The 9,185-nt window shown below is 30.4% G+C and overlaps 1 protein-coding gene and 2 non-coding genes across 3 annotated transcripts in view; all 3 read right to left on the bottom strand.

The window, feature by feature from the left end:
• LOC145692493 (uncharacterized) overlaps positions 1–9,185 on the bottom strand; it is a 154,862-nt gene that overhangs the window by 12,947 nt on the left and 132,730 nt on the right. The gene's annotated exons all lie outside the window — the stretch shown is intronic.
• Positions 2,718–2,788, bottom strand: TRNAG-GCC (transfer RNA glycine (anticodon GCC)). The gene has a single exon. It is a non-coding gene; the product is annotated as a tRNA-Gly (tRNA).
• On the bottom strand, positions 6,114–6,184 carry TRNAG-GCC (transfer RNA glycine (anticodon GCC)). Its single transcript has one exon. It is a non-coding gene; the product is annotated as a tRNA-Gly (tRNA).

Genomic DNA, 9,185 nt, shown 5'->3' with positions numbered 1-9,185 from the left:
CAGTCAAATTCTTTAATTTGAAAACGAAAAATTATATATTAGAAAATTCACAAACTGGCTCTTACAGTGCAACTATTCACGGAAATTAACAGTGCTCACATTTTCTCAGTTCTTACTAATTTTCAACTCAAGTTTCCAATACGAATAAAAGTATTCCTCCTTGCAGTGCTTAATTATTTAAATATGATGTCCCAACTTAAATTCAAGTGGATTGTTAGCCAGCTCTTATTTTCATGCTTCTCTTTACGGATACGAAGTAAATTCACTTTAGGATTGAGCCGAGAGGAGTAATCTCTCTTGTTCTCAATACTTTCAAAAAGGGTATTATCCTCATTGCCACCAACGTAATGTGACTTCCTTTAGTTCTAATTTTCTCTCTACATGAGACAAAAATACAGTTTCAACTTCAAATATCCAATGAAAAGATTTTCAAATGTAGACCCACCAAAATAATTTTACTATTTGTTCAAATTTTCAACCATAATTTGTTCTTTCATATATTTTAAAAGACACATTTTATATCTTGCTCCAGAGAAAAGATTTTGCTTTTTTTATTCAGAAAAAGATCATTTCCATTCTCTTCAACTCTAGATCAATAGTACGAGGAAAAATAATTGTTTACGTCTTTCAGAACACAATCATAGATTCCGGTATTATTTGAAAACCCAAACGAATGAACACGTGAGTTACTTCACGTTCATTGTGTAGTATATGGTGGTATCTTCCCTAAAAAAATAAGGATTAGAAAATGAATATAGAAGTTGAAACTAAACAAATAATAAAAAAGATTTCAACGCATGTAATTCACCACACAGGCCAAAACTATCAGTAAATTAATAAACTTTCTAAAATGATATATCAAATAGCAAAGGTAATATGAAGTTTGGTATTAAAAATCTACATTTTGTTAATAGTATTAGGTGGCGTGTGTTCCTGTAGAACATTAATTGAGCTTGATATTTAGAGACTGTTTTCGCTTCTTGTCGTGAATGAAAAGTTGATAATGAATACACAAATAAGTAATAAGTTGCTAAACCATGAAATTACAAAAATTGTTTCATACTCGCTCTTCGATGTTTTCGTGTAACAAACTAGCGTAATATTTTCAGAATCGTACATAATCTCTTCATTTTCATGCAGGTTATATCCTCAAAATTTTGTTTCAAATATAATCTTGTTCTCAGAATATGCAGTTCAAGTTAATTAAACCTAACTAGTCGTTCGTTCCTGCATTCCAAAATGATATATGTTCTAACAGCGAAAATTCCTAACTTTACGTACGAGACCTGTCTATTGCGAAGAATCACAAAACGGACTACGTACTAGTAGTTTATCCAATAAATGTTTCAAACTGTTTATTCAAAAGCATATAATAAATAACTAATGGACCCTTACTTCATTCACTCTATATAGAATTAATAAGAATCAGTAACATATTTTCGTAAAGTAGCTTTCTTTCGGGTAATATAATATGTTTGTTAAATCAAATATTGTTGCATATTATTAAGCATGATTAATTATTTGAATTTAGTCCAGTCAAATTCTTTTAATTTTAACACGAAAACTATATATTAAAATATTTTAACACCAAGGTGTCTCAGTGCTAGTATTAACGAGAATTACCGTCGTTCCTTGTATTCCCAGTTGTTACAAACTTTTCAACTCACGTTTCCAATACGAATGAAAGTATTCCTTTTTGCAATGTTTAATATTTATGATACGATACCTGAAATCGAATGTCCTAAACAAAATTCATGTAAATTGTTCTCCAGCTCTTAATTTCCCACTTCTTTTTACGCATAGGACGCAAATTTACTTGACGATCGAACCATAAGAAAGAATCTCTTTTGTATCCGCTACCTCAAACAAGAATATTGTTTCCATTGCAATCAACAGAAATACTATATCCGAATTTCTTTTAATTCGGGTTCGCTGTCTACGTGAGACAATCATTTATTTTCAATTTCAGATGCCGAATCGAAAGAATTACTTCAAATGTAGACCCTACAATTTAATTTGTGCATTCATTCAAATCTTCCAACATAATTTTCTTTTTTATGCATTTTAAATTATATATTTTATATCATGTTCAATAGAAAGGTTCGCTATGCTTGTTCATAAACTACTCCTATTCAACTTTAATTCAATAATGCAAGTAGATATATCTTTTTTCGTCATTAAATATACAGTCTTAAATTCCGGCAATATTGGAAAGCTCAAAGGAATGAACACGCTACTTACTTCTCGTTTATTGTGTAGTATAAGATAGTATATTTACCTGATAGATGTGAATTTCAAAGCAAGTATAACAGTTGAAACGAAGCAAATAATAAAGAGAACTTCAACACAGGCAATCTAACATACAAACTCAAAACAACAATTAATTCATCCAATTTTTTAAATCATGTCTCGATTAACAAATCTAAGATGAAGTTTCCTTTTAAAACTACACCTTTTGTTAATAATCGTAGGTAACGTTAATTTTCGTAGTGCGTAAACAAATTTTAGTATTGACAGCGAGTTTTCAATTGCTACATTTGCATTTAGAATTTTGTTGCTGATGATTGGTAATCATACAATGTGTTTAATTTTCTCATTCATATCAGGAGAAAAATCGATTGTGTTTAACTTGCGATAACTTTCGAAAGTCGAAACATTACTTAAACAGATAAAACTGCTCTAGAGATTCTCAAAATCAACCTACTTCAAAATTTCAATGCATCGGCCGGGAATCGAACCCGGGCCGCCCGCGTGGCAGGCGAGCATTCTACCACTGAACCACCGATGCCCATATATACAATTAAGAAACTTTTATCATTCAAATGAATATGTTTTTTAATTAACATATTTATTACGTCGAGAGTGCGAAGTTGATCATCTTCGAACATACTATTTATAACTTGTTATACAACGAACTTCGAATTAGTTCTGTACTTCGTCTTCGATTTTTTTCGTCTAGTAAACCATCGCAATGATTCCAAATTCATACAAATTTTTTTTAATTTTCAAGTATTTTATGTCTTCGACATTGTGAAGCGGGTAACATTCTCGTTCCTTCAATATGCAGTTCAAGTTAAGTACACGTAAATGTTCCTTCATCTCTGCATTCTACAATTTCAGATGTTCTAACAGTGGATTGTTCGTTTTAGAGATTACACTTTTCTAATACGACAAAATGGACTACGTTCTTGTAGTTTATGCAATAAATGTTGCAGCTTTCTTTATTCCAAAACATAAAAAACTAACCATTAGACCCTTATTTCATGCTATATAGAATTAATAAGAATCTGTAACATCTTTTCATAGAGAAGCTACATTTTCAATTAATATAATATATTTGATAATTCAAATATTGTAGCAGTAGTTTTAGGCATGATTATTTATTTCTGTCTGGTACAGTCAAATTCTTTAATTTGAAAACGAAAAATTATATATTAGAAAATTCACAAACTGGCTCTTACAGTGCAACTATTCACGGAAATTAACAGTGCTCACATTTTCTCAGTTCTTACTAATTTTCAACTCAAGTTTCCAATACGAATAAAAGTATTCCTCCTTGCAGTGCTTAATTATTTAAATATGATGTCCCAACTTAAATTCAAGTGGATTGTTAGCCAGCTCTTATTTTCATGCTTCTCTTTACGGATACGAAGTAAATTCACTTTAGGATTGAGCCGAGAGGAGTAATCTCTCTTGTTCTCAATACTTTCAACAAGGATATTATCCTCATTGCCACCAACGTAATGTGACTTCCTTTAGTTCTAATTTTCTCTCTACATGAGACAAAAATACAGTTTCAACTTCAAATATCCAATGAAAAGATTTTCAAATGTAGACCCACCAAAATAATTTTACTATTTGTTCAAATTTTCAACCATAATTTGTTCTTTCATATATTTTAAAAGACACATTTTATATCTTGCTCCAGAGAAAAGATTTTGCTTTTTTTATTCAGAAAAAGATCATTTCCATTCTCTTCAACTCTAGATCAATAGTACGAGGAAAAATAATTGTTTACGTCTTTCAGAACACAATCATAGATTCCGGTATTATTTGAAAACCCAAACGAATGAACACGTGAGTTACTTCACGTTCATTGTGTAGTATATGGTGGTATCTTCCCTAAAAAAATAAGGATTAGAAAATGAATATAGAAGTTGAAACTAAACAAATAATAAAAAAGATTTCAACGCATGTAATTCACCACACAGGCCAAAACTATCAGTAAATTAATAAACTTTCTAAAATGATATATCAAATAGCAAAGGTAATATGAAGTTTGGTATTAAAAATCTACATTTTGTTAATAGTATTAGGTGGCGTGTGTTCCTGTAGAACATTAATTGAGCTTGATATTTAGAGACTGTTTTCGCTTCTTGTCGTGAATGAAAAGTTGATAATGAATACACAAATAAGTAATAAGTTGCTAAACCATGAAATTACAAAAATTGTTTCATACTCGCTCTTCGATGTTTTCGTGTAACAAACTAGCGTAATATTTTCAGAATCGTACATAATCTCTTCATTTTCATGCAGGTTATATCCTCAAAATTTTGTTTCAAATATAATCTTGTTCTCAGAATATGCAGTTCAAGTTAATTAAACCTAACTAGTCGTTCGTTCCTGCATTCCAAAATGATATATGTTCTAACAGCGAAAATTCCTAACTTTACGTACGAGACCTGTCTATTGCGAAGAATCACAAAACGGACTACGTACTAGTAGTTTATCCAATAAATGTTTCAAACTGTTTATTCAAAAGCATATAATAAATAACTAATGGACCCTTACTTCATTCACTCTATATAGAATTAATAAGAATCAGTAACATATTTTCGTAAAGTAGCTTTCTTTCGGGTAATATAATATGTTTGTTAAATCAAATATTGTTGCATATTATTAAGCATGATTAATTATTTGAATTTAGTCCAGTCAAATTCTTTTAATTTTAACACGAAAACTATATATTAAAATATTTTAACACCAAGGTGTCTCAGTGCTAGTATTAACGAGAATTACCGTCGTTCCTTGTATTCCCAGTTGTTACAAACTTTTCAACTCACGTTTCCAATACGAATGAAAGTATTCCTTTTTGCAATGTTTAATATTTATGATACGATACCTGAAATCGAATGTCCTAAACAAAATTCATGTAAATTGTTCTCCAGCTCTTAATTTCCCACTTCTTTTTACGCATAGGACGCAAATTTACTTGACGATCGAACCATAAGAAAGAATCTCTTTTGTATCCGCTACCTCAAACAAGAATATTGTTTCCATTGCAATCAACAGAAATACTATATCCGAATTTCTTTTAATTCGGGTTCGCTGTCTACGTGAGACAATCATTTATTTTCAATTTCAGATGCCGAATCGAAAGAATTACTTCAAATGTAGACCCTACAATTTAATTTGTGCATTCATTCAAATCTTCCAACATAATTTTCTTTTTTATGCATTTTAAATTATATATTTTATATCATGTTCAATAGAAAGGTTCGCTATGCTTGTTCATAAACTACTCCTATTCAACTTTAATTCAATAATGCAAGTAGATATATCTTTTTTCGTCATTAAATATACAGTCTTAAATTCCGGCAATATTGGAAAGCTCAAAGGAATGAACACGCTACTTACTTCTCGTTTATTGTGTAGTATAAGATAGTATATTTACCTGATAGATGTGAATTTCAAAGCAAGTATAACAGTTGAAACGAAGCAAATAATAAAGAGAACTTCAACACAGGCAATCTAACATACAAACTCAAAACAACAATTAATTCATCCAATTTTTTAAATCATGTCTCGATTAACAAATCTAAGATGAAGTTTCCTTTTAAAACTACACCTTTTGTTAATAATCGTAGGTAACGTTAATTTTCGTAGTGCGTAAACAAATTTTAGTATTGACAGCGAGTTTTCAATTGCTACATTTGCATTTAGAATTTTGTTGCTGATGATTGGTAATCATACAATGTGTTTAATTTTCTCATTCATATCAGGAGAAAAATCGATTGTGTTTAACTTGCGATAACTTTCGAAAGTCGAAACATTACTTAAACAGATAAAACTGCTCTAGAGATTCTCAAAATCAACCTACTTCAAAATTTCAATGCATCGGCCGGGAATCGAACCCGGGCCGCCCGCGTGGCAGGCGAGCATTCTACCACTGAACCACCGATGCCCATATATACAATTAAGAAACTTTTATCATTCAAATGAATATGTTTTTTAATTAACATATTTATTACGTCGAGAGTGCGAAGTTGATCATCTTCGAACATACTATTTATAACTTGTTATACAACGAACTTCGAATTAGTTCTGTACTTCGTCTTCGATTTTTTTCGTCTAGTAAACCATCGCAATGATTCCAAATTCATACAAAATTTTTTTAATTTTCAAGTATTTTATGTCTTCGACATTGTGAAGCGGGTAACATTCTCGTTCCTTCAATATGCAGTTCAAGTTAAGTACACGTAAATGTTCCTTCATCTCTGCATTCTACAATTTCAGATGTTCTAACAGTGGATTGTTCGTTTTAGAGATTACACTTTTCTAATACGACAAAATGGACTACGTTCTTGTAGTTTATGCAATAAATGTTGCAGCTTTCTTTATTCCAAAACATAAAAAACTAACCATTAGACCCTTATTTCATGCTATATAGAATTAATAAGAATCTGTAACATCTTTTCATAGAGAAGCTACATTTTCAATTAATATAATATATTTGATAATTCAAATATTGTAGCAGTAGTTTTAGGCATGATTATTTATTTCTGTCTGGTACAGTCAAATTCTTTAATTTGAAAACGAAAAATTATATATTAGAAAATTCACAAACTGGCTCTTACAGTGCAACTATTCACGGAAATTAACAGTGCTCACATTTTCTCAGTTCTTACTAATTTTCAACTCAAGTTTCCAATACGAATAAAAGTATTCCTCCTTGCAGTGCTTAATTATTTAAATATGATGTCCCAACTTAAATTCAAGTGGATTGTTAGCCAGCTCTTATTTTCATGCTTCTCTTTACGGATACGAAGTAAATTCACTTTAGGATTGAGCCGAGAGGAGTAATCTCTCTTGTTCTCAATACTTTCAAAAAGGGTATTATCCTCATTGCCACCAACGTAATGTGACTTCCTTTAGTTCTAATTTTCTCTCTACATGAGACAAAAATACAGTTTCAACTTCAAATATCCAATGAAAAGATTTTCAAATGTAGACCCACCAAAATAATTTTACTATTTGTTCAAATTTTCAACCATAATTTGTTCTTTCATATATTTTAAAAGACACATTTTATATCTTGCTCCAGAGAAAAGATTTTGCTTTTTTTATTCAGAAAAAGATCATTTCCATTCTCTTCAACTCTAGATCAATAGTACGAGGAAAAATAATTGTTTACGTCTTTCAGAACACAATCATAGATTCCGGTATTATTTGAAAACCCAAACGAATGAACACGTGAGTTACTTCACGTTCATTGTGTAGTATATGGTGGTATCTTCCCTAAAAAAATAAGGATTAGAAAATGAATATAGAAGTTGAAACTAAACAAATAATAAAAAAGATTTCAACGCATGTAATTCACCACACAGGCCAAAACTATCAGTAAATTAATAAACTTTCTAAAATGATATATCAAATAGCAAAGGTAATATGAAGTTTGGTATTAAAAATCTACATTTTGTTAATAGTATTAGGTGGCGTGTGTTCCTGTAGAACATTAATTGAGCTTGATATTTAGAGACTGTTTTCGCTTCTTGTCGTGAATGAAAAGTTGATAATGAATACACAAATAAGTAATAAGTTGCTAAACCATGAAATTACAAAAATTGTTTCATACTCGCTCTTCGATGTTTTCGTGTAACAAACTAGCGTAATATTTTCAGAATCGTACATAATCTCTTCATTTTCATGCAGGTTATATCCTCAAAATTTTGTTTCAAATATAATCTTGTTCTCAGAATATGCAGTTCAAGTTAATTAAACCTAACTAGTCGTTCGTTCCTGCATTCCAAAATGATATATGTTCTAACAGCGAAAATTCCTAACTTTACGTACGAGACCTGTCTATTGCGAAGAATCACAAAACGGACTACGTACTAGGAGTTTATCCAATAAATGTTTCAAACTGTTTATTCAAAAGCATATAATAAATAACTAATGGACCCTTACTTGATTCACTCTATATAGAATTAATAAGAATCGGTAACATATTTTCGTAAAGTAGCTTTCTTTCGGGTAATATAATATGTTTGTTAAATCAAATATTGTTGCATATTATTAAGCATGATTAATTATTTGAATTTAGTCCAGTCAAATTCTTTTAATTTTAACACGAAAACTATATATTAAAATATTTTAACACCAAGGTGTCTCAGTGCTAGTATTAACGAGAATTACCGTCGTTCCTTGTATTCCCAGTTGTTACAAACTTTTCAACTCACGTTTCCAATACGAATGAAAGTATTCCTTTTTGCAATGTTTAATATTTATGATACGATACCTGAAATCGAATGTCCTAAACAAAATTCATGTAAATTGTTCTCCAGCTCTTAATTTCCCACTTCTTTTTACGCATAGGACGCAAATGTACTTGACGATCGAACCATAAGAAAGAATCTCTTTTGTATCCGCTACCTCAAACAAGAATATTGTTTCCATTGCAATCAACAGAAATACTATATCCGAATTTCTTTTAATTCGGGTTCGCTGTCTACGTGAGACAATCATTTATTTTCAATTTCAGATGCCGAATCGAAAGAATTACTTCAAATGTAGACCCTACAATTTAATTTGTGCATTCATTCAAATCTTCCAACATAATTTTCTTTTTTATGCATTTTAAATTATATATTTTATATCATGTTCAATAGAAAGGTTCGCTATGCTTGTTCATAAACTACTCCTATTCAACTTTAATTCAATAATGCAAGTAGATATATCTTTTTTCGTCATTAAATATACAGTCTTAAATTCCGGCAATATTGGAAAGCTCAAAGGAATAAACACGCTACTTACTTCTCGTTTATTGTGTAGTATAAGATAGTATATTTACCTGATAGATGTGAATTTCAAAGCAAGTATAACAGTTGAAACGAAGCAAATGATAAAGAGAACTTCAACACAGGCAATCTAACATACAAACTCAAAACAACAATTAATTCATCCAA

Source organism: Thermobia domestica, chromosome 8, assembly GCF_964235325.1.
Source record: "Thermobia domestica chromosome 8, izTheDome1.hap1.1, whole genome shotgun sequence".
Lineage (NCBI taxonomy): Eukaryota > Metazoa > Arthropoda > Insecta > Zygentoma > Lepismatidae > Thermobia > Thermobia domestica.
This window is presented reverse-complemented; position numbering and strand designations above follow the sequence as displayed.